The sequence below is a fragment of the Mustela lutreola genome, chromosome 3 (genome assembly GCF_030435805.1).
Source record: "Mustela lutreola isolate mMusLut2 chromosome 3, mMusLut2.pri, whole genome shotgun sequence".
Lineage (NCBI taxonomy): Eukaryota > Metazoa > Chordata > Mammalia > Carnivora > Mustelidae > Mustela > Mustela lutreola.
The window spans coordinates 17,198,042-17,225,892 of NC_081292.1; the positions used below are offsets into that span (position 1 = coordinate 17,198,042).

Consider the following 27,851-nt stretch of genomic DNA (forward strand, 5'->3'; position numbering starts at 1 on the left):
AACCAAAAGCACGATCAGACGGGGCGGGGTGGGGAGTGTCTCCCGCACCTCACTCCGGCTCTCCTGGAGTCCCTGGGGTCTGTCCTAGCAGCGGCTGGCCGTGTGTGGTTCCATTTTGATGAAGGTGAGGGGAAAAGCCCGGTGCGCAGGCCTCAAGTCCAAAAGATACTGCAGTCCTTAAAACAAAAGCCCCAAATGCGTATTTATATCCTGGGAGACTCCTGCCAAGCGAACCCTGTGTGTGTGCTTTGAAAATTCCTCAGGAGAGCTGTAGCCGGAGGAATAAGGCGTGTGCCCGGCTCGGAGGCTGCGTTCCCAGCATGGCAAGTTGAGGCCTGAGCTCTAGAGGTTTCTGCAGCCGGCAGAGGCCCACCTGCAGCGCACGTGTGTGCGTGGGGCAGCGTGCTGATGAGCGTGGAGGCCGCGCTCCTCACTCCCCACACCCAGCCTGCCTCCCAAGCAAAACCTGTTTTTTCTTGTTTTCCTAAGAATTCTGCGGTGAGCAGAGGGTTCTTGGCTCATCTATGCCTGTTTGCAAGGAAGAACCTTTTGACCGGCGGTGGGGGACTGGGGAGGAGAATCTTCTCGGCAATATGTCCTGTGGTCGTGTAACCATTCACCGGGCACTATATTCACCTGCTCTGCTGTTCTTCTAAGGGATGCTTGCCCAGGAGCTTGCTGGAAGAACAGTGTCTCAGGCCTCACCCAACCCTACAGAGTCGGAACCTGCCTCTGCCACAAGCTTCTCAGGTGATTCCTGGGCACACTAAGGTCGACAGAGTTCTCCTTGGCAATCTTGGGAGGGATAGTAATATTCATCCCTAACCACAGAAGGAAGGCAGGCAGGCAGGGAGGCAGGCATAGCCCATTCTCCAGGTGAGGGGAAACAGGTTCAAGAAGCTACGATGTGGCTATGGTGGTCTTACGGCCAGTAAGTGGCAGAGCTGATCCAAGCCCATGTTTGTGCGATTCCCAAGCAAGCCAGTGTTCCTCGCCGTGGTGTGATCTTGGATGGAGCCCAGAATGAGGAGGTCGAAGGGGTGGGCTTGGTGGGAGGGCCAAGGGAAGGGCAGTGGGCCAGGGGTGGGTGGACGACCTCAGGCTCCCCAGCAGAAGGGTCCCCGGGATCCCAGAGAGCGCTCAGGGAGGGGGCATCACACACAGCGGGCTGGTTCCCCTCCTCCCCACTTGCGTGTGGGCCCACAAAAATGTTCCAGCTAAAGGTTCTGGGCCTCCTTCCTGCAGGAGAATTCAAGCTTCTACATTAATACCAGTGGTTAATTAATGCGGATTCCAGGGCCAGCTCTCTGGCCCCCTGTACTTAGAACTACCCACCCAGCGGGAGAGGTCCCCAGGGGACCATTGAACCTTAGTATCCCAGGCACCGACGTGCAGAGAGGCCAATACTCTGCAAAGCCCTTTAGAGTTTAGAAAGAGCTTTTCATCTATCAGCTAATCGCTCCTTTAAAGAACTCGGGGAGTGTCATCAGTGCTATTTTTCAGGTGAGGAAAATGAGGCATGGAGAGGTTAAGTGATTTTTCCGAGGTCACACAGCTTTGGGGTAGCTTGGGTTTGAGGTCCTCTGATAGCTCAGCTGCTCTTGGTGGGGACAGCGATGACGTCACAGGTTTATGAGGCTCTCTGCTCACTTAATGCATTTACAGAAGAGACTCATGGATCAAGAGGAAAATGGTCCACAGCCCACACGGGGGATATGACGGTTCCCTTTCTCCATGGAAACTGGCCAGCTGGGGTGCCTGGTTGATCAGTTACTCACATATTACATGACAGATCGTTCCTTCCACTGCCTTGGCTTCCCTAAGGCAGATGAGCTCACATAGGTAGATGGGGGAATGACGTTGGTCAAATCTGGAGGTTGCAGAGGGTCATGGGCGAAATGTTGCCAGCCCATTCATGTTTGCTCCACGTGATGGCAGCTGGATGCAGAGCACCTGGGCACAGCTGGGTGCAGCGGATGCCCACCTGTGCCGCTCTCCTCTCGGCTCAGCGTGGCCATGGGCTCTGTCTTAGCAACTCCTGTTGCTCAGCTCTCGCAGGTCATTGTGCAAGGGCCATGGGCTAGCCCACCCATCTCCGCTACCCTGCGGCAAAGACTGCAGCTGCCCTTTCACCGGAACTTCTGGGAAAGGCATCCGTCCCCTTCTGCCTTCCCAGCCTTGACCAGTGCCCAGCCCCTTCCATCAAGTGCCCCTCTTCCTTTGTAAAATATAGCCAGCCCTGCAGCGACTCAGGCCCTAGATTACTGATTTTTTTTAATTCAAAATTCAGCATGCCCGTTGAACCGCGCTTGTATCATCAGGAGGATTGTGCTTCAGTACAGACTTGTGTGGGTTGTGAGTGCTCTGCTGTCCCCCCACGGCCCCCCAGAGCGCTGTGATCTTTGAATGTTTTAGAAAGCAAAGTTTTATCGGAATGCGTGTATTATTTTATAGCAGAAATGCCTTCATAAGGTTGGTTGCATTATAGGTACTAATATCTACTTATTAAATATTGAGTGTATTCATCCTAAATCCTGAATATATTAGACATTTGATTAACAGTCATTTCTGGAGTACTCGTATATACCTGATTGTGTGCTAAGCACCGGGGAGACATAAATAAGTAAGATCCAGCCCTCACCTTTCAGGAATTCCCAGTATCAAAAAAAGAAGGAGATAAATTCTAGTCGGACCGTGTGCGCAGAGGTGGTACGGGGGCTGAGGGTGGGGGTACAGCTCATGGATGCCTCTTTGTCTCAGGATAGAGACCACACTCCTTACCCCAGGGCTTCCCAAGCCCTGCGGGGTCCAGCCCTTGCTTATCTCGCCCTGCCTCACCTTGCCCCTCTGTGTTCTGGGCTCCCTGCCTGGCCCCTACTCCGCCATGCCTGGGGCAGCCCCATGGGTCTCCTTAATCTATTTCCTTCAATGCTCTGCCCCCCCTTCCCCTAACTAGCCCTAACCTACCCTGTAGGATTGAGGGAGGAAACCCCCTAACACGCTTATAAACCCGTCAGCAGGTACATTAGCTACTACTATTACTAATGATATTTATTCTTATCCTTCAGCCGGTGGGCTGCTGCTTCTTGAGCAGAGAGAGGAAGAGCAACTTGCTTGGGGTTGCACAGGGACTTATTCTCAGAGCTGGGGGGAGTCTCAGTGAGTCAGTCCTGTTTTCTGTTTATCCCTGGACCCAGCGCTGTGCCATCACCCACAAGACGCCGGATCTTAACCAGCACAGGGGAGGGTACTGGCCTCGGAGACGGGACGTCTGAGTCTGAGTCTCACACCCTTGTTCAGTGCCTGCGCGCCTTATTACTCCTCTCCTCCGGACCTCGGCTGCCTTACCAGCCAAGTGGGGCTCTCACAGAACCTCCTCCTTGGGCCGCGTGGGGGATCCAGTGCCCTGGTGCACGTGGAAAATGGCAGCTTTCGTGGGGAGCACTGTAAATGGATTAAAGGACGTTTCGATGTCCTTCAAGCTTGAAATGTGCACACGTTTCCAGTCTCCCTGCTCCAGACTCCTTTCACCAGAAAGTGCCTGTCATATGGAGCAAAATCCCAATAAGGAAAAATCTGCCCGTAGGATTTCCCCTACAGCACCCCCCCTTCCCGTTGTGGCCTACTTTAAGCCTATTGGTTGCTAGACACCTGAGGGGGAAAGGAAAAGCTAGTTGAACAGTTTGTAGGAGAAAAACACCCCCCCCACCACCACCGTCACTCCCACTAACACAATTTATTCCATTCCATTTCTTCATTCAGCAAACATTTAGCAGATGAGTAAGAAACTCCAGGTCTGGTAAACAGGCCATTATGTCCTGTGGTGATGGCCTCATATTGAGGAAAGGGCAAGGGACCGTGGAATATAGGGGAGGGGGGGAGGGGCTCTGGCTGGGGCTAGTCCAGACTGGACACGAGATTAAGGTCAACCACAAAAAAGGTGGGAAGCTACAGACACTTCTGTGTAGCTGTCATTCTGCAAGTGGGAGGTGTGGTCTTAAGTTGCCTGTCTTTGCTCCAGACAGTGCTTTACCCTGATCACCAAAGACAGCCTTTAATTCCAAAGAGCATCACTAGCGAGTGACTAGCACAATGTCCGCCACTTCCTGAGCGCTCATTTTGTGCCAGGCATTGAGCCGAGTCCCCCACACGCCTTTTCTCTCTCCCACGGCAAATCTGAGAAGCATGCGTCCACACCTCCATTATACAGATGGAAATCGGAATCTTTCAGTGATCAAATACACTGCCCCAAGTCACAGGAGTCAACTTCCAGCACTGGGGTTCGAACTCTGGACTCACCAGATATAGTCTTTCCAGTGCCCCCCTCCCACCCCTTAACAGGCTCTTAAACTTTGGCTCCATGGCTGGAATTGCTGGCAAACTGGGCCATCTCTCCTCCAAGCCCAACCTACTCTTCTACTAAGATCCCCTCAAGAGCACAGAGGACACAACCTCCCCAAGGGGTGCGGGCACGGCTTGACGCCTCGAACAAGCTGAATTCTACTCTAGAATTGATCTGTTACTCATTTCCAAATATTTCCTCTTCAAACCTGTTGAGTGCAATCAATAGACACTCAGGGAAGAGGTGCCCGGCCCTGGGCTGGGCTGGGTCTGTTTTGCTCACTGCTGTCTGGGGAGATAAGGTGAGCCTTTGCAGCCGGGTTGGAGCTGGAGACTTCGACGATATTACTGTGCCAATCGTGGCACATGGCCATGGTGGCAAGCTCACCAGGAGGGGCCCCCGGGAATATGGCAGAGGGGGTCGGATCTGAAAGGCAAAGAAAAAGCTGGGGGGGGGGGTCCCTGCTGGATACAGACACCGGAAGCCAGCTGGAGTCCCCGTAGCCAAGCAGGCCAAAGAAAGAGCAAGCACCAGATCTTTCAGGGACTTGCAGGCATTTTAAGACATCGGGTCCTTCTACCCGTGAGTGATGGGAACGCGCCAAAGAGCTGGGAGCTCCGTGTCTGCAGGACCTGACACATGGCAGCCCTCAAAAGTCATTGTTGAGTGGTCAGTGGAATCCTGCTGACGCCCCCCCCCACCCCATCCTCCAGCAGTCTGAGAGCCATCCCTGGGACCCTGCCATCTTTACAAAGGCCAACCACAGGGCAATCTGATTTGTGTAGGGCACAATTGTCCCCGGGGCACCTGGCCTGAGCCTCCTTCTGTCAGACCTCAGGGGAACCCTGGCTCCGGTGGCTGCTGGCAGATGTTGGGGACGACTACACCTTTGATTACAGCTCATGTTTCAGAGGGAAAAACACAGCTCCCTGGAGATTGGGAGTCTATGAAAATGAGCCCTTGCAAAAGAGAGGAAAGTGAGCTGGAAACACAAGCCCTCTGGGCGGGTGGTGGTTTCTTTATTTAAAATAAACAACAACAGCAAAGAGGATCAGCCTGAATGAGAAGCAGGTTCTGGATAATCCCTGACAGGCGGGACTTAACAGCGAGTGGTAGAAGGTGGTTGAAGAGACTGGTCTGTAGGAAGGCTGTACAGGGTTACGATCGGCAGACATGGTCTCCCAGAACGGGGAGGGGATGTCTGCCTCCCCATCGTCCTGTCCCGGTGGGAAACACAGCTCCTGCGGACATTAAATTTAACCCTCATAGGGAAACTGGTAGACCCGGTTTAGATAATGCTTTCTACCATTTACGAGTTTTGTGTCCACAGACAAAATACTTTACGTCCTCTGAGCCTTAGTTTTGTCATCCAAAAAATGGACATGATGGGGATTAGATGATATGAATGTAGGAGCTTGAACACATGTGTCTGAATACAATTCTTCCATTTTCTCCCACACTGCCTCCTGACCTTCAAGACAGCTTTCTTCCCCTCCTGCCTTGATTATTATTAAGCACATACATGCAGTTAATAAATGCTGGTTCGGCTCCCCTTTTTCCCCCCACCAGGTTTAGCACAAATCTGGGTATTCAGGAGGTGCTTAATAAAGCCATGCAAATTAGACCCTCGTCTGTGCAACACAGTGGCTGAGAATATACAAAGAAAAGGCAGCGAGCTGTGTTTTTTTCTCCACTGCATCCTGTTTGGAGCCCTTTATTAAATTCTTAAGTATGACTTGCCTTCAGGGTCAAAATAAAATTTCCACAGATTTCCACTTTGCACTCATAAATGATTCTCGCTAAACTCTTTTTCGTTTTAAATTTTTTTATGTGTGTGAGAGAGCATAAATGTACTGACTCATAGCTGGAAAAACTCCCTAACACATTCCAAATTTGTCGAGTCACATGAATTGAATAAAAGCGCTTCACGTATGCTAGTCCCAGGCTGGCGAGCCGTCCCACCGGCTCTGGCCCCCCTCACCCCCGCTCCTACTCCAGGGGCCTGGGGGACCTTCTACAGTGGGCATCAAATATCCAAAGCAGGTTCAAAAGGATACAAGGATTAAAAAGGATTTAGCACCTAACTCAAGCCAGGCGCCAATTCTGCAAGGCAGTGTCACACAGATCCCAAAACATCAAATAAAAATTTGCATATAGGATCCCTGAAATTTAACAACTTCATTTATTGACTCAAGTCTGTGCTGGGCACTCTATCGAGCCCTTTCCATGCGGGACTAGTTTAATCTTCATGGTCACCCAGGTGGGTGGGGTGATTACAACGAGACTCCTTTTACAAGAGAGGAAACTGAGGTACAGAAGCGTGAGTAACTCGCTCCAGGTCTCGGAGCGTGCAGATGGCGGAGCTAAGATTCAACCTGATCTCGCTCTAGAGCAGATGCTCTGACACGCCCAGCCATTCATTCTGAAGGGAAAGAACCCTTCTGCAATGAAGAAAGAAAGCTCCATTTATTCCACAATTGTCTACCCAACACTTAGAATACAAACACTGCACCAGATGTCGAAGGGAGGCTGTTGGTAGGCAATTTGGTTACTGATTTCACTGAGTTTAGAATTGCACTGAGGAGCTAAGATGTATGCACAAATAATTACGACAAAAGTAAGTGAGAATGCCAACAGCGGGGTTGTAAAGTGGTGCGGGTGGCAAAGTCTTGGTAAGGTGGTAACTCTGGCTGGAGTGATCCGGGAGGGCTTCCTGGGGGAGGTGTTATTTGGCTGGATTGAAGGATGTGAAGATGTGTGGGATCCAGGCGGGAGGTGGCAGGACAAGGTCCCGCCCGCTTACTACCAGCGAGTGCACACAGGTGGCTGGATGGCCCTGGGAGTTCCTATCCTGGTTCTGATTTGTGACCTACCACCCCAGGGTGGGAACATCTTTCTTGGGGTGGCTGCAGGCCGTCTGGCAGGCTGGAAGCACAGGCAGAAAGAGCAGAGGGAAAGAGGCCACCAGGACGAGAAGATTGGGAAGAGAAGGCAGGACATTGGAGAAAGGGTGGAGGGGTGCAGATCTGGCCAGAGCAGGAGCTCCAGACCCACCTGCGACGGCGCTGGCTCTGAGCGACCCCCTGGCTCTCGGGCTTCAGTTTCTTTTATCTACGGGGAGGGAAATGAAGAAGTGCCGGAATATTCCAGCTGGGTGGAACCTTGGAGAGCTCCCAATTTATCCCATTACTTTGCAGGCAAGGGAACTGAGGGCCAGAGACGCTGTGTTCGCAGAAGTCCCTGGATTTGAATCCAGGTTGGTGGGTTGAGGACTCAAGGAGCCCCTCTCCTAGCACAGCTGCTCTTCCCACACCCACACGCGGGGCATGCTTTGTGGGAGGGGAGACGGAGACCCCCCGAATGGGCCTCAGCTAGTCCACTGGCCTCAGGCTCTGACTCGCCTGGGGTGGGGGGCCCTGGAAGGCTCAGCCCTACACCCCGTGAGGCACAGCTCCAGGCCGCCAGCCTGGGCCCAGCACCCCCAGCACATCCTCCTCTCTCAGCCGCGGCTGGCACCCATCCTTGGAGCGCCCCTCCCCCGACACTCAGGAAGTTTCCAGGAAACCATGACCAGTTCGCCGCGGCCATGGTTTTCTCTGACAAGATGTGCATCTGGTTGTGACTCACAAAGCTGGATTTCCGCCCAGGGCCTTACATCTTGAGTGGGGAGCTCATTCTCTCGAGCTGACAGCCTGCCCAGCCGGCTGTGACAACGGAGGCCGCGGCTGCCCTTGTCAGCCCTCACGGAGGTCATCCACACGGCGCCTGGGGCATTTCTCTCAGACCTGGGTCTGGCCTGAGTGGTCTTTGAAGGCCCCTCAGATGTCAGGCTCTTCAACCAAAGCCCCCCTCCCCGGGAATGCCGGCCTCCCTACCTCCCCACACAGCCTCCTCCGTCGCCCTTGTCCCTGCACCAGCGGGCCCTCCTGAGCACGCCGACCTTCCCTGAGCTGCCCTCCTCCGAAGGCCGGGCGGGCGGGCACGGCGCCCCGGAGGGCTGGGCGGAGGCCCTGCGTCCCCACACGGGAGGTGGACCCTGGGGGTGGGGCCACGGCCAGAGTAAGCACAGCCATCGGGCGAGTGTCACCAGCTTGCGCCGTCACCGAGCGTCACCCACCTGCAGGCCTTTGTGCTTGCTTTTCCCGCCACTGCACCTCTGACCGGAGGCTCTGGGTGGCCCTGGGCTTCGTGACAAAGTTGCCTCCCCGGGGAGGGCTTCCTTCCCCTGCTGCCGTTCTTCTGCTGCCTGATTTATTTCCTGATAGCCCATGCCCCCTCCGCAAGTGATCATAACCTGTGTGTCATCAGATCCCAGATTCACTTGTTCACTACCTGGCTCTTCCAGGAAGCACGAGGACAAGGGCTCTGTGCACCCTGCCGTGCACCCAGCGGAACGCCCGGAACAGAGTACGTGCTCAGTTAACAGTCAGGCATGACGGACAGGCACTAATCTCAGTTCATCCTCAAACACACACTTCATGGTTGTGTCCCCCTTTTACAATCTGGAACTTGAGGCTCGGAGAACCTGGGTAGGCTGTCCAAAGCCACTTGGAGTGCCCGAGTGAGGTTTCAAGCTTGAACTTCTCTCTCTGATAAGAAAGCCCATGCTTTTAACCACTGGACTCTGCTGCTTGCCTTCAGGGTTTCCAGAATCCCATAGCGAGGACACAGGAAACACTTGTGGGTCAAATGATCTGGAATGCTCTGTGTTAGAGACTGAATGTTTAGCTCCCTCTGCCTCCCCGCCATTCATATATCGAACGCCTAACCCCAGTGTGACTGTCTCTGGAGACGGGAGCTCTATAATGGAGGTGAAATGAGGTCCTCACGACGGGGCCCCGACCCCATGGAATTCGCGGCCTTGCAAGAAGAGACACCAGAGAGGTGGCCGTCTCTTTCCACGTGTGTGTCTGAGGACAGGCCGTGTGAGGACACGGCAGGATGCGGCTGTCTGCAGGTGAGGAGGGGGGTCCTCCCAGACACAGAATTGTCTGAAACCTTGATCTCGGACTTCTAGCCTCCAGGACTGTGAGAAGAAAAGGTTTCTGTTGTCTCAGCTACTCGGGTCTGGGTCACAGCAGCCTGAGAAGGTAAATTCTTCCTTCCTAACTCCCTTCCTCATTTAAGCACTGACAATGTAGTAAAGCACAAGAATCCTGAGGGGCTCCCAAGAGTCTCCTACTGGTGACTCGGGGCTCAGTTCGAATAGCCACAGAGTTGTTTTGTTGGGCTGGCATGGCGTTTTAAAAAACCATGAGGAATCAGGGGCACCTGGGTGGCCGAGTCATTAAGCATCTGCCCTCGACTCAGATCGGTTCAGGTCATGATCCCAGGGTCGTGGGATCGAGCCCCACTTGTGCTCCCCGCTCAGCGGGAAGCCTGTTTCTCCCTCTCCTGCTTCCCCTGCTTGTGTACACTCTCTTGCCGTCTCTCTCTCTGTCAAATAAATGAATAAAATCTGAAACGAACAAACAGTGAGGAATCAGAATGCCCTTTGGCAAGGTATACATTCTCCACCTCTTCCATAAAAGCCACACTGGTCTTTGAGGGCCCCTCAGATGTCAGGCTCTTCAACCTGCTGTTCTATGTCCCTCGGATCTCTCCACAGGCTGCCTTAGGTGCCGGTGACACCCCACGAGCTGTGCCAGAATGGGGAGAGGTTCAGGGTGCCCTGGGACGGAGTGGTGCTTGGGTGGGGAGAGGGGTGCCGAAGACGGTGGGTCTGCACGGAGGAGGCTGTGCTAAGATGGCGGCCATGGCCTGCTCACGGAGGGATGGGCGGGAGGGAGTGTGAATTCCAGGGAAGGGAGCAGAGGGGAGAGGTCCGGAGGAAGGGCATGGCCTGAGCAGAGAGCAGCAGGTGGTGGAGAGTGGCTGCCAATGAAGTTAGCGGAGCTGCTGTGTGGGCCGGAGGGGCAGAGGCAAGAGTGCTGGGGCGGTGGGGAGGGGGGCGCTCTACACATCACACCAAGGAGACTGGATGTTGCCCCATCCAGGAATCATGACCAGGAGTCCCCCCAAGGCTTCCATCAGGAAGGGGACCTCAGACACCCTGTGCTAACCCGTACAGATGCTGGGTTTAACACTTCCTTGCTCCGCAACGGTGTGTCATCTTGGGGCTGTGTGGCCTCAGGCACCTCATCTGTAAAATGGGCACCATAATGCTCTACATCTCAAGGAGGTATGGGGGGGGGTAGGGGCAAACAAAATAGGCACACCCCCAGCGCAGTTCCTGACCCACTGAGGGCACCGATGGAAGATGACTATTTTTGTGATGGGTATTAATTCCTAACCTAGTAGTGGCAGCAGTGCGGGAGACAGCTGGGAGCGATCAAAGGTATTTACTAAGATGATTACAGTCAAGTAGGAAAATCCCCGAGGAAGGACCCAGGAAACACTCGTAGGAGGCAGGAGGAGGGAATGGGACCTCGAGATCAGCTTTCTCAACCTCTGTTTTCTCATCTGTAAAATGGGACTCTCCCTCCCTGTCCACACAGGGTTTCTGTGTGAATAACACAAGAAAAGAGATGCGAGGCTGCTTTGAAGTTAACACCAGGCAACCATAAGGGTTTCATTTTCCTTTTCCCATGCAGAGGGGAAAGACGTCGGGGGAGGGGAGAGGGGGAAGGGGCAGGTGGCCGCAGGGATATGCACCTGCGGGCTCTTATTTCTGCGAACCATCAAGGCCAGAAAAGGAGCAGAGGCCAGGACCACAAGGTGCAAGCAGGGAGCCCGCATCTTGGAGCCGGCCCTGCGAGCTCCTTGGCTCAGCCTTGCCTCGTGCCCATTCACCGAGCCTTTTCCACGCACATCAATGACTCTAAACTACTCCGAGTCTCAGCCTCAAAAACATAGATTTTTCAAGCTAGAAAGAGGACTGAATGCACTCCCCACAATTTACAGCTGAAGCTGAGTCATGGAAGAGAGCTGCTTAAGTCTCATCCTCAGGAGAGAGATGACCTGAGTTCACATCCAGGCTCTGCCTTTTATTAGCTGTGTGACTTCGGCCAAGTTATTGGACATCTCTATGTCTCTCTGGCTAGGATTAACTGGGGTTCTTAAGAGTGCTTACTCCCAAGAGTAGTTTGAGCAACTAAGTGAGTCAGTAAGTATAAAGCTTGGCATGTGCCTCGCCCCTGGGAGGAGGGCCACTATTTTTAACTAAGGCCACGGGGTATCTGAGCCATAGAGTTGGAAATGTACTGTTTGCATGGCACCTCACCAAAATATTTGATTCTAATCAATATGCCATGTTTACTGAAGGCAGTAAAACCGACTGACCTGTTTTGGAATAAAGGACACATTCACGTGTGCCCCATTTCTGGAACATTCCAGGCCACCCAAATCTGACAGTAGTGGAACAGAGCAACGGTACTGCACAGACACCCTTCTTACCACCTCACATTCTGCCACCCAGGGAGACAGCACAAATGGTTCTCAAAGTTTGAGAAATTAAGCAAGAAGGAGACCCAAAGCAATCCAGAGCCATCTGCTCAGTGAGGGCTCGGCTACGGTCATTCTGGTACTTGCAGCATAGCACACGCCAGCTCCCGAAGGTCCCTCCCCTAGTCTGGCATTTCTGCCTCATGGCAGATGGTGATACAGAAAGTGGGTTCTGGAGTAAGACTAGTCAGCTCCGATCCTACCGCCAACCCCTACCAGTGGGGTTGCTGGGGGACATTGATTTACTCCCTCTGCCCCTCCGGCAAGTAAGGGTATAACCACGCTGCTGTCCCTGGTTGTTGGGAGATACGCGGTCATGCACGCAAAGACAGAGGCCAGCCCATAATAATCCCCATCACCCGGGAAACATTGATCATGCCCCTAACGGGAGCGGGGGCCAGGAATCGGCAGGGACCCTGCTCCCTCCTTTGCGGAGCTGCATGTAAGGGGGGGAAAGTCAGCAATTCAACAAGCAGATAAGTGGACAATGCCAAGCGCACCGTGTGCTTTGAAGACAAGCCGGGGTCAGGGAATGGGGATGTATGGCAGTGCCAGCTCGGCTCTGACCCTTCCGGCATCAGCGAAGACCCTTTGAGGGAGTGTCTTTTAAGCAGAAGCTCAAGGAACCCAGGGAGAAAACCCCAGACAGCTGGGAAAGAGTGTTCTAGACTAAGCAAGCGCAAGAACAAATGCAAGGGCGTGTGTGTGTGGGTGTGTGTGTGTGGGTGTATGTGTGTGTTGCATTTCAGGCTGAGCCAGAAGGCCTAGGGGCAGAGGCCACGCAGTCACGTGGGGCCTTGTGGGTGCCTGCAAGGACTCTGGTTTCTGCTCTGAGTGGGACAGGGGAACGAGCAGAGGGCTGGGGACAGGCGACTGGCAGAATCTGGCCTGTGGTTGTAAAAAGCGGCTGTGGGGAGAGTCAACAGGCGTGGGGTGTGTGCAGGAAGTGGCGGAAGGGCAGTGGTCCCGAGACGAGACGACACCGGGAAGACAGCCAACAGGATGGCAGTGGTACACCAGAGAGGTGACGGGGGCCTGAACTGGGGGACGGTGGCCCCACCCAAACGGCTGCCCCGCGCCGTTCCCCCACACCGCAACAGGAAGGGCGCCCCTGAAGGCCACAGTGGCTCCGCGAGGATGACGACGGAGCAAACGGGGAGTGTGTGTGCGTGCTGGGCCCTGGCTGAAGGAAGTCATTCCCGGTGGGTGGAATCGTGCCCCTCCAAACAAGACCTCCGTGTCCTCGTGCCCAGAATCTGTGAACGTGGCCTTATTTGGAAAGAGTCTTTGCAGGCGTCATGAAGGGTCTCCGAATGAGATTATCCTGGATAATCCCCAGACGGGCTCTAATCCACTGACAAGCATCTTCACGAGACACCCAGGAGAGAGACACAGAGAAGAGGAGATGATGGGGAGATGGAGCCAGGGCTTGGAGTGATGTAGCCACAAGGAATGCCAGTGGCCTCTAGAAGCTGGAAGAAGCAAGGAAAAAATTTCTCCTAGAGCCTCCAGAGGGAGCATGGCCTTGCTGACATTGGCTTCATGAACTCCGGGACTGTGAGAGGGGAAGTTCCTGTTTGTGAAACTGCCAAATTTGTGGTCATGTGTTACAGCAACTACAGGAAACTAATACACCAAGGAAAACCAGGCACAGAGAGGCCAAGTAACTTGCCCAGAGTCACACAGCGAGTGAGCTGCAAAGCTGGAAATGTCTGCTCCAGAGCTACTCACTCGGTAGGTAGGTACAGTTAACCCCTCCGTCTCCAGGGAGCAAGTGGAACTCAGAGCCACGAGGACAAGCCGAGGAGCAGAGCTGCGGAAAGGCAGTACCGGGTTCCCTGGGGGCCCCTCGCCGGGAGGCCACATGCCTTTCCCATTCATGATCCCCACCTCTGCATCTCGAAAACCACAGAAAGGCCCCGTCCAGCGACTCCACGACTTCCTGGCAGCCACCACTCAGACCAGGGGCTTTGCTGGGAATTCTGTCCAAGCTGGTGATTTCAGTTCACAGCTGCTGGGGGCCCCCTGGGAGCGGCCACGACGGGACCCTGGTGGGGCAGCTGCCGCAGTAAACACGCTTCTGTGGGACCTCAGGATTCCTAACCATCGTTCGGGAACTGTGGCCACTCTGAGCTTCTAAACGGCCTCCTCTCCCCGTGATACGCGCACTGGAAATTGCTTGGCTCCAGCCCCACCCCGGCTACGAGGACAAGGATGGAGAGAGGAGAGGGCTAGGGCAGGGCGCACGCCAGCTGATGTCGGTCTCTGAAGAAACAGAGATCGCCCATTTCCTCTCCCTCCGACGCCCAGGAAAATGTTTTACTGAACAAAAAGCAAATATCGGGGATCCAGGGAAAAAACATCCCCCCAGCCTCCTCCACCCCCCTCACCTCGCCTTGTCAAATTTTCATCATTTTAACAGAGATCAGGCAGTGGGGCCTGCGAACAGAATCCACATCTCTTCCCACACAAAACCGGGTTGTTAGGACACTTAATGAGGAGAGGTCAGTTCATTTGGGGGGTGGGGTGGGAATCGGGGCAGGGGGAGGTGTTCTCTTTATGAAGAATAAAATAATTAAGTTCAGGTCAGTGGAGGGAGTCACTGGGTTGAAACAAATTCGGGGGCCAGGGAAGGACAGCGAAAGGCAAAGGAATGAGCGTTATGTCTGCTTCAAAGCAGGACTGTCTATTTGGGGGGGGGGCTGTCCCTCCACGGAAGGCACACATGTACACAAATATAATGACACACAGTTTGGCTGGGAGATAATGAGCTTTTACCCGAAGGCTCACTCACTTCTTCATTCCTCTTTGCGGACAAATTTTAACCACACTTGCTGAACTGACTCAGCCCAAAGTGAACCTTTGTTTCAAAAAGGTCCCCGTGGCAAACCTTTTTATATTTAGCTCAGTGATGTGACCCTTGCTTGAGCCACATTTGGAAGCCCTTTTCTGGAGCTGTCTTCACGGGCAGGTTATTAGGCAAAAAGGAAACCGGGCACATGATTAGATCATTGGCCCTTATTCTCAACACCCGTTTCCCCCACCCCCACCCTGCCCCCACCCTGTAACTGCGTTTCTGGGGGAAGTCACGTTCCTGGTTCCACGGATGGGACAGGTAGAACCATCTTCAAAGGACACTGCCTGGCCAACAAGCAGTGGCGGGAACTTCGGGAGGCCTGGGATTCTGAGCCATGGCACCCCCTTTGAAACAAGCTTCCCCAAGGGGACAACTTGGATGGGTACATCACCCCGTTGCAAAGCTGGGTTCTAGGGATAATTATGGTGATTATTTTTTAGAAATCAGTGACAGGATGTCATGGCACCTGCTCTGGGCTTGGCACTGGGCCAGGAACACAGAGCAAGGAGAGTCACAAAGTACAAGACAAAGCCTCTGTGTCCATCTACCCAACAGGGGGAGCCAAGTCATACAGGTGACGAGTCACCTGGGGTGAGGAGGTCACATGCCTCTGCGTGGTACCCATGACGGTTTCCCTGCAGAAGCGCATCGGAGAAGAGTGCCAGGCGGGTGGGGGTGGGGCTTGAGCTCTACTTTAGAGAATGGGGAGGAGTGAAGGATGGTGGGCAGAGGGGAGGGCTCCGGGGGCAAAGGTAGTGGGGAGAGGACAGGATCTGAGCTGTCCGGGGTGGTGTGCTCCCCGCCTCAGATAGAAGACGGACTTGCAAGGGAGGGCTGTGGCAACGAATTTCATGGGGACCCAGTCCTGGCACCAGCCCCTCGATCCAACTGAATATCACTTTGGAACACAGATTCCTTTAGAGAGTGGCATCCAGCATACACACGAGGGAGCCCGCTCTGCTACTGAGTGTGTATGTCACAAGCTCACGGTGCCTCAGTCCCTCCATCTAGAAACTGATCATAAAAACAACAGCTCATGCGCATGCATCAGACCCTGTTCTGAATGCCTCAACTCCATTTTTTAAAAAGATTTTATTTATTTACTTGAGAGAGAGAGAGAGAATGAGCAAGGACAGCAGCAGAGGAAGAACGAGGGGGAGAAGCAGGCTTCCCGCGCAGCAGGGAGTCTGACGCAAGGACCTCAAGATCGAGACCTGAGCCGAAGGCAGACGCTTAACCGACTGAGCCACCCAGGAATTCCTGCCTTAACTCTTAATTTACTGCTACTACTATCACTACAATTGTCCATGCGCTTGGGTATCGCATTCCCCGGCCTCTCACACAGAGCTGAACACACCACGTGTCTTACCTCAGAGATTTTCTCAAGACTCACATAAAATAGTGAGGTCTTTTAATTAAATGGATGGCTACAAAAGCTTGTTATCGTTGTTGATGTTATTATAATTTTACCAGGTTTCCTCTATTCAATGAGCCACCACAGGTAAAGGTTATTTAAGGCCTGAGTGCAACATTAAAAGAAAAAAAAAAAAGAATCACTTTCAAATGTTAGCTGAGGAAAGATCCCATGGAGATTGGCAAAAGAAAAAGTTACCGAAAGCCTGAAACATTAGAAGGTAGGACATTGGGGTTTTTTGTTTGTTTCTTGTATCAGGCCCAATGTTCTGAGAAGGGGTCATGAATGGTTCCCTGGTTCCCTGGCGGCAGAAGGAACACAGAGCCTTGCCAGGGGCAGCATTCTTTACAGACAGGCTGCTGGGGATGGGCCCGAGCTCACCCTGCTCACTGAAAGCATTTATTCAACACCCAGGAGCAAGTGAATACGACCCACCGGCTCTTTGCCATCAGAGGACCGAGTGTTTGGGGAAATGGATCTTCCTTCCCAAAATAAATGCAAATGGATCTCCGGACTCCCTGATGGACCGAGTGTTTGGGGAAATGGATCTTCCTTCCCAAAATAAATGCAAATGGATCTCCGGACTCCCTTCCCCCTCCAGCTCCGAAACCTGTTCCAGTGGATGTCCCATCATCAACCGCCCGCCAGCCCACCCCGGAGTTGGGCGCCATCTTTGGTTCTCCTCTCCCCACCAGCGTCCTCACCTAGTCTACTGTCAGCCTGGCTGGTGACCTCCATGTCTCCAACCCACCCCCTTCTCTTCCTCTCTGTGAACACCTCCTCTCTCGTCTGACTTTTCACAGCCACCTTCCGAGTGACCGTCCTCTTGCCACTCATGCTCCTTCTCCCCACACCGAGAGATCTAGAAGGGTGCAGATTGCAACGCTCTCCAGCGTCCGCCTTTGAAGGCCTTCCTCTGAACTCAGGACAGTCCACATTCCTTTACCAGGTCCCACAAGGCCCCGGGGCATGTGGCTGCTGTCTGTCTGTGTGTCATTCTCACACAATGGCTCTCCTCCTGAGACCCCATTTCCTTGCCTGCGGAATGGGTGACGGACGTGACATTGACCTTCCAGGCCGGCTGGGAGTCCACCAGCCATCAGGATTATAAAAACGTGTTTTGTAAACTAGAAAGTAGAGCATCACAGAACCTCTCTCCCCCTGACAATTGGGCTTTTGTGTTTTTACTCCTGTTTTCATGGTTTCCAGTTCCGTTGTATCAGTATCTTTTCATTGTTTAGAATTTTATATCCTTTTCGGGCAGAGGGGTATTTATGCACATAAGGCAGTACTGAAAGCTACCACGAGAGCATCTCGGTGTTCAAAGATAACAGCTCGGCTACAGAGTGCTTAACACTTGGATGATATTTGTTCTTCCCTGGGTGGAAAATTAGACTTTTAACTATGCAGCCAGATTGCTGGAGGCCTAGTGAGATCTCATTGAAATGATAAACCAGTCAATTCCCTTATGAAAATGATACAGCCATCACATGACCTTCAATGTCCCTCTAACATGTGTCACAGTGGCTAATAATGTTTACCGAGCTGCTACTTGGTGTCCATCCCCGGATGAAGCCCTTTCCATGCTTCTCCGTTGCAAAGGTCAAGCTTCACTTCAATGTTACGGGCTCTTATTATCATGCAGATGGGGAAGCCTGCGACTCAGGCAGGGTAAGTAACTTGCCCAAGGTCACTGCTAGTGAGCTAGTGAGAAACAAGAGTTCTGATCCTCTGGCTGTTTTATTTATTTATTTATTTATTTTGCGGCGGGGGCTGGGGGGGGATGTGTGAGTGGTGGGGGGAGGGGCAGAGGGAGAGAGAATTTCAAGCAGATTCTGAGCTGAGCACGGAGCCCAATGCAGGGCTCCATCTCACGACTGCGAGCTCATGACCTGAGCCCAAATCCAAAGCCTGTTGCTCAACCAACGAAGCCATCCAGGTGCTCCCCTCTGGCTGTTTCAAATAGCCTGTGGTCTTCAGTTCTACTTTCCGTGTGTCTGGGGGCGGCAGGACCAGGAGTGTGTATATTTGTGGGAGGGGAACAGGGCTAATAGGGGGCTGGGGCTTTGGGCAAGTCCAAGGCCACAAGCCCACAGACACAAAGGAGTTTGGGCAGAAGTTCTCCTTAACTTGAATCGTCCCTCCTTCATGTCTTATGAAATAACTTGCCAAGTTAGATAATGCCCCGCAGGTTTCCCCAGGATCCGTGAAAAAGAGTGTAATTCTCTCCTGTGAAGAGCATCATTGCCTTTTTGCTAGACATGTCTGTGTGAGAGAGAGACAGACAGAAACGAGAGAGACGCTCACACACACAAAGAAAACCAGACTAGTCCGTCACCAAGCCTTGTCTCGAAAGCTCACGAAGGTGCTCTGGCCAGAGACTCCCAGAGTTGTCCTCCCGCTTCTCTGCTTGCTTCGCTCAGCGGCAGCAAAGCAACCATCCAGAAGGAGACAGCAAGCACGGCCAGAGCCTGCTTCCTCTCCCAGGCTTTCTCTTCCACCCAGAAAGTGCTCTACAGCCTCTGGGCTTTGTGTGCTTGTTGGTAAAGTAAAACATCTAGATTTCTAGAATCCCTTCCAGCTCCCAGATGGGAGGGATGCTCTTACATCCTCCAACTCTTTTCTTTCACCCGACTGGGCAGGTCACACCAGCCGCGTGGAGCTTGGAGAAGGTGGCATGGTTCCGCGGCAGATCTGGGACTAGAGCTGTTACTTTCAATGCCAAGTCCACTGTCAGCTTACTGCACCAACCTGGCTTCAAGGGTTCCTGTCTATCCTTCTAAAACAGAAAGGATAACTGAATGACTCCGTGGCATCGGAGATCTCTGGCCCACCCTGAGGGGTCAGCGTCTGAGAGCTGTTCCTTCTTTCCTGCCCTTCTTCCTTTCTTTTCTTCATGGAGAGAAGAGCACAGGTAGGGGAAGTAGGAGATATTGCGGGAAAGGCATTAATGGCTTGGATAACTTCCTGAGATCCCTGCCCGATATAAAAATAACTTTGGGGGAGGGAGCGGAGAGGGGAATCCAACAAACCACACACAGAAGCATGAAGTGTGTGTGTGTGTGTGTGTGTGTGGTGTGTTGATCACTGGTGAGAGACCTAAGTCTAGAAAAAGCCCTTATGGTCACTGTATTTCCTCTCTAATTACTCCATCTTGTATTTCTTCCCAAATCTGGGAGCTTCCTATTAAACAGTGGACAAACTGTCACACATTAGAGGGAAAGAAAGTCCCAGATGCACCAGAGTTTAAGTCATGACACAACTTTGTCCACTGTATCTGATGAATATTTCCTGGGATCCCACACCAAATGTCCTTTTCCAAGACCCTTACAAGCAAACAGAACACCAGCCAGATGAGAAACCAGGCAGAACCCCACCAGGTTTGGGGTCATCCAAGATCCCACAGTAGACCCCTATTTTTAACCCAGGGAGCACCAAGAGCTACCGATGCAACGTTCCCTGGGGACACAAGGGGTCCTCTAGAAGTGGGCTTCATGATGAGAGAAGGGGCAGCTGTGCTGTCCCGCGGTGTGGGCCCTAGGCCAGCAGCGGAAGTAATGAAAGGCTCCTCCAGCCAGAAGTACCACCCCCAACCTGCCTTGTGAACCTCCTTGAACCTGGCTCGAGATGCCCATAATAGAACCACTCGTGGCTGAGCCAATACAGAGAGGCCCCATGGGGTAAGAAAAGCAGCTGGAACGTTGCTCTAGAAAGCCCTGATTGCATTGGTGGTATGTACAGTCTCAGAGTAGCCATCTAATGGATCTTCGAATCCTGAACGAGAAACCGAGTGTAGACATCGAGCAGCGAGCCGGGCCAGTAGCGTTCATCAGAGCGAACCGCAGCTGCTCCTATAATTATCTAAATCATTCTGAAGGTTTCTGTTAAAAAAAAAAAAAAAAAAAAAAAAAGTCCATGCGCTGACAGGACTCATTCTGGCTGACAGCTGGGCGCTCAGGAACGAACAAGGGCAGTGGTTGGCCCCGCATCACCTGGGAATTTGTTTAAAAAAATGCAAATTGGTGGGTCCAACTCGTCAACTACTAAATCTGAAATTCTGCGGGTGGGGCTCAGTCATTGTACGACTGCCCCCTCGCCCCAGCAGAAGGTTGAGGATCATGGAGCTTGGGCACGAATTGCGAAGTCTGGCTGGTGATCAGAATTTCCTGCGGGTGGTTAGGGGAGAAATGGAGGTTCCCAGGCCCATCTCCCAGGGATCATCAGTTCCTGGGATGGAGCTCGATGTTTGGCATTTTAACATGCTCCCTGGGGTAATTCCACTGAGCTGGGGGTTAGGGACAGGAAGGCACAGGGGCTGGAGGAAACTCCAGACTGGGGGTGGGGAGGGGAGGGGCTGGGGACAGGGACAGAAGAAAGTGCTGAACACCAAGGTTCTGATCCCAGCTCTACAGATTTCTGAGAAGGGATCTCCTGACATCTCCTCACTTTCCGGCCAGGGATACTGAGTCTCAAAGAGAAAGAACTATTCTAAATCCTTGCAACTCATACTTGACAGAGCAGAGACCCACCCCGGCGGCCTCCTCTCGGAAGCCAGTGTCCTTTCTCCGGAACCCCAGGACTCCTGGGGTCCCTCCCAGGGAGTGTCTCCCTCTCAGTCAAGCACCTAATCCCAGCCCCTTTCCCGAGTGTTGGCCGGAAGGGTGCGCTTCACGGAGGAGTTGGAATCAGACCTCAAATCTGAGCCCATATTTAGGCTCAATCACTAAGTAGTTGGGCCACCAAGTCACCCTCCCAAGGCCTCGGTTTCCACATCTCTGAAATGGGAGAAGCTCGGACCTCGCCAAGTTACTGAGCAAGTTAAGTAAAATCATACACCTGAAGGTGCCTTCCGAGCAGTCAGTGGCCCCCACAAACACAGAGGCTAAGAAGACAGAGACTCACTGTGATTTCTTGCCTAGAAGGGCTCACAGTCTAGCAAACATGCTCAGAGCGACCAGATCACACCGATGTGCAGAGCTCCGCGCTAAGTGCCAGGTGACACCTTAGTGTCTTTGCTTAGACCCTTCCTCCGCCTGGAATGCTCTTCCCCAAACCCATAGGGGCGCACATTTCTCTGGGATTCGGTTCACAGTCTGTGCCTGACCTTCCCCACCGGTGAGCCCGGGGAAAGGCAGGAGTGACGCTCACCTCGTTTAGTTCTGGGGCCCCAGGATGTCTGACATCTCAGAAAGCGGCTGATTCAGGTAGGGAGGCTTCCTTGTGCCTGTCTTCCACCCACGGCCCGGGGTTCTCAGGCTCCTACGGAGCGCGGTCCGGGGAAGGCAGGAAGGGTGGAGAGTGGGATGGGAACCTTCAGCCCTCTACCCCGTGGCGGCATCTAAAGCCACTAAAAGAAAGGAAGCAGAAGGCCCGCAGCAAATGCTCAGGGACCCAAGCAAGGGTTTTTGGGATCTGGTTCTTTTGTTCTCTGGTTTCTCCCTATTTTCCCGGTCTGGAGGATGACAGCAGGCCTGCAGAGGGAACAGGGCACTGTGGAGTGAAAAGCTCTAGATTTAGCACTTTTCTTCTGCCCCAGTGAGCTGTGTGACCTTGTGTAAGTCACGTAGGTCATCCCAGCCTTGCTTTGCTGCCTTTGAAACGGGAACTGGGTGAACAAGGAGCTACTGGGTTGTTTTCCCCTGAAGGATACAGCAAACAATACAGCCAGTGGGGTAATGGTCACTGGTCTGGTGAAGCAAAATGGGTTCAAAGCTGGCACAGTGTCCTAACGGTGGTCCTCCCACGGAATACTGACAATAACAATGACACGAGAGACTCATCTTTATGAAGTCTGTGCTGGCGGCCAGGCACCGGACTGGCACTTTTCTATCATTCATTACATCGTTCAGTCCTCACAAAGGTCCTTTCACACAGATCCTTAGTCCCATTTTATAGGTGGGAAAATTGATGCTCGGGGAAGTTAAAGCTGGGATCCTGGACTGGTGAGAGAGGGAGGCAGGCTCTGAACCGAGGCTGTCGGGAGTCCAGAGCCTACCTTCATTCCCACCATATCCTACTGACCCCGGACACCTGTTTCCACAGTTAGGAGAGACTGAAAGATCAAGGAGGGCCATGGACATGACCCTCGTTTTGATGGTCACTGCTGGGACAGGCACGAATACAGTCTCTTTAGGATTCCCGGTACAGGACGCACATCTCAGGGGCTGGTTTGCAACAGAGAGGCAGATGAGGCGCCCTGGAGGCAGCCCAGGCCTCAGAGCTGGACGGCCTGACTATAGTCCCAGGCTCGGCGCCCTGGCCTCCTCAGCTGGGGTCAGCGGGCTGCTCTGCAGCCCACCTCTGCATCTGTCAGGCATGCTGGAACATTCCTGCCCGCTCTACCTCACAGGTCTGGCCTAGATCAGCAGAATCCTGTCAATGTCTAACTTCTGCATAGGCCAAATTTTTAAAAGATTCTGTCTCTCCTACATTAATTAGTTTCTCCATGAACAAATAACAAAGCACTTGTATAACTGCTGGGATTTCTGACCAAACAAAGTGACCATTGTTATTCAATTCCAGCCCAGAGGAAAAAAAAACATAATACCCCACCCCCCAGCACGCGCACGCGCGCGCGCACACACACACACACACACACATGCGCGCGCGCGAGCGCGCACGTGCGCACACACGGCCCCATGATATTTTTAGGCATCCAGTGCCACCGTATCCTGGGTACCGTACAATTTCCACTGGTTTCTAGAAATAGTGACTCTCATTATGTGAACTTTTCAGAAAGCACTGGCCTAAACAATTTCTGAGGTCTTTTTCAACCCCAAATTTGTCAGTTCTACCGAATCGATTCTGTCTGTAGGCGGGCTTTGCTAAGAAGTGTGCATGTGTCACCACCATCCTTATTTTGCTGGCCCCATGCTGGATGTGCAGAAGAGGGGAGGACCCCTTGGGGTCTGAGGGAGGTCGGCGGGGGATGCCCGATGGGCAGGCCTCTGCCACCTCACATGGAGGGCGGAAAACACATGGAACTGGTTGGGCACGAGAGGCCGTACCAGCTAAAAATATAAACAAGTTCAAGGAGGGTTTCGATGAACTCGGGAAGGAGTGACTTGACAGGTGAGGGCAATCAGGTACATGCCTGCGTCCTGTGTCTTGGGAGCAACCCAGTGCTTGGAGGGGCAGAGCCTGGATGGTCCTACTGGCAGCAAAGCTGATGTTCTCGTGCCAGGAGATAAAAAAGGAAAGCAAACAAGCAAACAGGGCACAGGATAGTATCCTGCTTTGACATTTAACTTCTATGGTCAGGAAAAAAAAAAAAAAAATCCCTTGTGAACAAAGCCTGACCAGTTTGCAGGGGCATGAGTTTGCTCCTCCCTGTGTTGGCCACAGGTGCTGGGACAGTGGGGTTTCGGAGGGATTTTCTACAGTGTGGTTCCTCCCTCCAGGGTAGGAGGCAAAAAGCACCATCTCAGCAATTCACAATAAAAATATTCTCAATAAATCCCAATAAATTCTCAATATTTACTACTTAAAAAAAGAAGAAAATCCATTGTAGGAAATACAGAAATCAGGGAAGAAATATGACAATCGTCTCTGATACCATGTCTAAGGTTTAACTGTTAACATTTGATCTATTTCCATCTACATGGGTGGTTTGTTGTTTTTTCTTAAACGATACATACAGCATTATCCTGCATTTCATTTAACATTTAACACTTGGAAAAAAAAAATCACACTGCTAAATAGACTTGTGTGGGTTTCCACTCCTTATTTAACCATTAACTTATTTAACCGTTGAATTATTTCACCCTTCACCTCTTGTTGGATATCGCTTTTCTTTTCCCAATTTTCCGTCCTGTAGCTAATGCTGGGATGGACATGCCTGGTTACTTCCTTTCAGACAAATGACAATAAATCTCAAAATCTCAAGAGTGCAGCACTTAATAAGTTTCTTGGGGTGCTTGGTGGCTCCGTCGGTGGAGCGTGCAACTCTTGATCTTGGGGTTGTGAGTTCGAGCCCCATGCTGGGTGTAGAGACTCCTTTAAAAATAAAAATCTTAAAAAAATAAATAAACAAAAGGTTCTCCTAAGTGGACCCAGGGCATGTGAGGGATAGCCATAGAATACTCGCCAGGGCTGCTCTGGGGAAGCCCCCTCCCCACCCAGAGTGCTTTTCTCGCCTTCCACACAGCTATTTATTTATGCTGAAGACTCTTTCCTGGGTCCCAGCAAGCTAAATACATGCAGAGCTAAAGAGCACAGCCGGCCACTGGGCTGAAGCACCCCAGGACAGGGCTGTGATTAGAAATGCAAATCTCTCAGTGGACAAATCCAACACGCCCAGCGCAAGTCAGAGCCCCCCACTGACCGCCCCTCAGCTGGGTGGCTTCCGTCTTCCATTTTACCTGAAAGAGCTGAAAAGGAGTTGGCTGGGCTGTGGCTCGGTAATCTGAGAAGGAAAGGATCTGTCTGAAAAGAAATGGTCTCCCGGGTGTTTCCGTCCTACCAATAAGAGAAAGTCAGTCCCTCGCTTCCCAGCCTTAACTCCACTAAAAGCCATTAAGCACCGCCAGAGACAGGAGACATTTATCTGCTGGCAAGTGTGAATGCTGCCTTCTGTACCTCCAACAGGGATGGAAATTAAGCTGTTTACTTGGTGGCCACCTCAAGGGGCTCAAAGGACCGCTCTAATGTGATGGCATTTCTGAAACGCATTTTTTAAATCTCAGATTCTCATCCTTCTCTCCTTACCTGGAACCGTTTGGAACTTGCAAAATTAACTTATCCGAATTACACCCTGACCCGCTCTGACCACCAAATGCAAATGAGGTGGCCAGTGGGTGACTCAGTAAATTGAGTCTCATTTTGGAAAGGAGGGTGGGCCTCTGAAGGACGCCGGGGTGCAGGGGTGGGGTGGCTATCTTATTGGACGTGACCGGAAGAGAGGTCGGGTGCCCTTTTTTTGGATGTTCAGTCATGTTCAAAACGGAACGTGATCGAGTCCCTCCACGTGGCGTGTTCATAGTCTCCCAGCCTGGAGCGGCACCACCAGAGTCCCCTTTACAATCTGTCCATGCCAATCCTCCTTCCAAACTTAACTTCTATATGCAGAAAACCCGTCAAGATGAATGCCATCTGAGGGTCCTTTATTTTGTATCCTTTTGTCATTTTTAAAATTCAGAGCCCTCCATTCCTGGAGCTATTGCCTTGTGATGGCTGACCCATGACTCTGCTTGTATGTTTGGTTTCTGTCCCCACGTTCCTTAGCACTTGAAGGTGGAACCACTCTTTGATGTTTGGTTCCTGCTCTACTGAAAGTCTGTGTTCCCGTAAAATTTCTATGTTCAATCCTAACACCCAATGTGATAGCATTTGGGGGGTGGGGATATGGGAGACGATTAGGTCATGAGGCTGGAGCTCTTACGGATGGGATTCGTGTCCTTCTGAAAGAGCAAAACCTCTCTTTAGAGAGACCAGCCACTCTAGAGAGACCTCTTACCCCATCTGCCACGTTGGGGACAGCAAGAGGAGGGCCATTTGTGAACCAGGAAGTGAGCTCTCACCACATGCCGAATCCGCCAGAGCCTTGATCTTGGATTTCCCGCCTCCAGAACGGTGAGAAATACATTTCTGTGGTTTACAAGCCATCTGGTCTAGAGCGTTTTTGCTGTAGCAGCCCCAGTGGACTAAGAGTCCCCAAGAAAGCTCAAGTCGGGAGACTTTCTTGCCCAGCTCCTAGAATGAAGTGGGAGAGTTTTCATATTGTTCTTTTTCTTGTTTTTTGATGTATATGAACGTGGGTACATGCACATCCTTTTAAAGGGGCTATCAACCCATTAAGTAAATGTTCAAAAGTACAAAATTTGGGGTGCCTGGGTAGCTCAGTGGGTTAAGCATCTGCCTTCGGCTTAGGTCATGATCTCAGGGTCCTGGGATCGAGCCCCGCATCGGGCTCTCTGCTCAGCAAGGAGCCTGCTTCCTCCTCTCCCTCTCCTATGTTTTCTCTCTCAAACAAATAAATACAATCTTTTAAAAAAAAAAAGTACAGAAATTCTAACCACTGTTGTGAGCTCTTGAGGCCCTTTAATCAGAGAAAAAGGCTATAGGCCTTGTTTTAGTGTAAATTTTGCAGAGTCACTCCACTTACTTTGGATTTGCAGATGTGGAGCTAAAACATATTATGAGGTACACTGTGCAGTGTAGTATAGGGGTGACTAAGAGGACATACTCTGTGGGGAATCCCAGCTCAGCCACTGACCAGCTGTGTGACTTCGGGCACTCTAGTTAACCTTTCTGCCGTTGGGACTGTCTGGATTCCTTAAAAAACATTACCCTCCTACACACGGACTCTCTATATTCCTTGTTTTACCTAGTGCACCCTACAAGCCGCTAACCTTATTATCATACCATTAAATAGTGTGTCACATTCTATCCAATTCCTGGCTCAGAGTTCAGTAAATGTTTTCTAACTTTTGGGCTGAAATGCAGTGTTTTCGTGACTTTAAAAAAAAATCAATACGCTCAATTTGTAGGCTCTATGAATGGTCATCTGTTGTTTCTGGATACTCTGCGTAGAATAAAAGCAGCCCACAGGTGCAGTACAGCCCGGACCCACCATGCGCTCACATTCCCGAGGAGAAAATTCTGTAGTTAGTCATCCAGGAGCCCATTCCCATATACGACCCGTCAGCCCCAGCAAAGGGAGGGAAGAGTACACGAGACGAGATGACCCACTCCCCCGTTCAAGGCAGCGCCCCCCTTCTTTGGTCCTGTAGCCCACCTCAGCCCACGGGGCCAGCTCAGGGCACTGCCTACGGTTACACCTCACATAGTTATCTCCCCACAGCGTGGGGGGCTCTCCGCTCAGACAAGGAGGGTTACAGGATGACACATCCCGAGATCCCTTTAGTCACACCAGTGGACCCAAGTGTGGGTCACGGCCATCCCTGTCTTCCCTGGTTCTGGGTTCGCGGCTGATCAGGCATCTCCCCTTTTCTACATAATGAGCTTGGCTGAGCTGGTTGGAGGACACACTCTCCCTTCCAAGTCACTCCTGGGGGATGTGTCTGTGTTTGAGTGTGTGTTCCTGCGCTTGCAGGAGGACGGACACACACACACACACACACACACAAACTACCCAGGCACTCTCTCTCTCTCTCCCTTCCTAAAACACCGGCAACCTCTCTTCCCTTCCTCTCCTGAGCTCCAGACCTGCGTTTCCACACCCGGGTCACAGCTGCTCCTGCACAGACGTGGGAATCCGGGTCACCGAGCCCCTGTTCTCCCCACCGAGCTTCTCACTCTGCTCTCTTGACCGGCACCCTCTGGGCGCCCCTGGGGCTCTCCGGTGTCCCCACTCCTTTGTCTGTTCTCAAGACGGTCCGGGAGCTGGGGGCTTCTGGGTCCTTGACTTACGGATTCTCTCCTTTCCTTCTAAAGATTCTGCTGCTGCAGGCAAGTCTGGGTAACCTTGGTCTGGCTACTTGATCCCTGAGCCTCAGTTTCCTCATCTGTAAAACAGGGCTATGCAGTACTAAGTCGGTCCACAGAGCTGTTGGGAGGATTAAACAAGGTCACACAGGCATGGCACTTGGCCCAGTGCTTGGGACAAAAAAAGCACACAGATGTTAGCAACCAGTATCATTATCATGATTAATTATAATGTTAATAACAACTGTTATTCCAAAAGGCCTAAGGCTGTCCCACAGCTTGTCATTTCTATGTTCCTCCATCTCAGACTTCCTCATCTCCCCCTTCCAATCCTAGCCAACTCCACACCCTTATTTTCTGATTAATTTTTTCTTTAAAAGATTTTATTTTTTATTTATTTATTTTTTAAA

The 27,851-nt window shown here is 52.1% G+C and overlaps 1 protein-coding gene across 2 annotated transcripts in view; it reads right to left on the reverse strand.

The window, feature by feature from the left end:
• ZHX2 (zinc fingers and homeoboxes 2) overlaps nucleotides 1–27,851 on the reverse strand; it is a 156,491-nt gene that overhangs the window by 85,265 nt on the left and 43,375 nt on the right. The gene's annotated exons all lie outside the window — the stretch shown is intronic.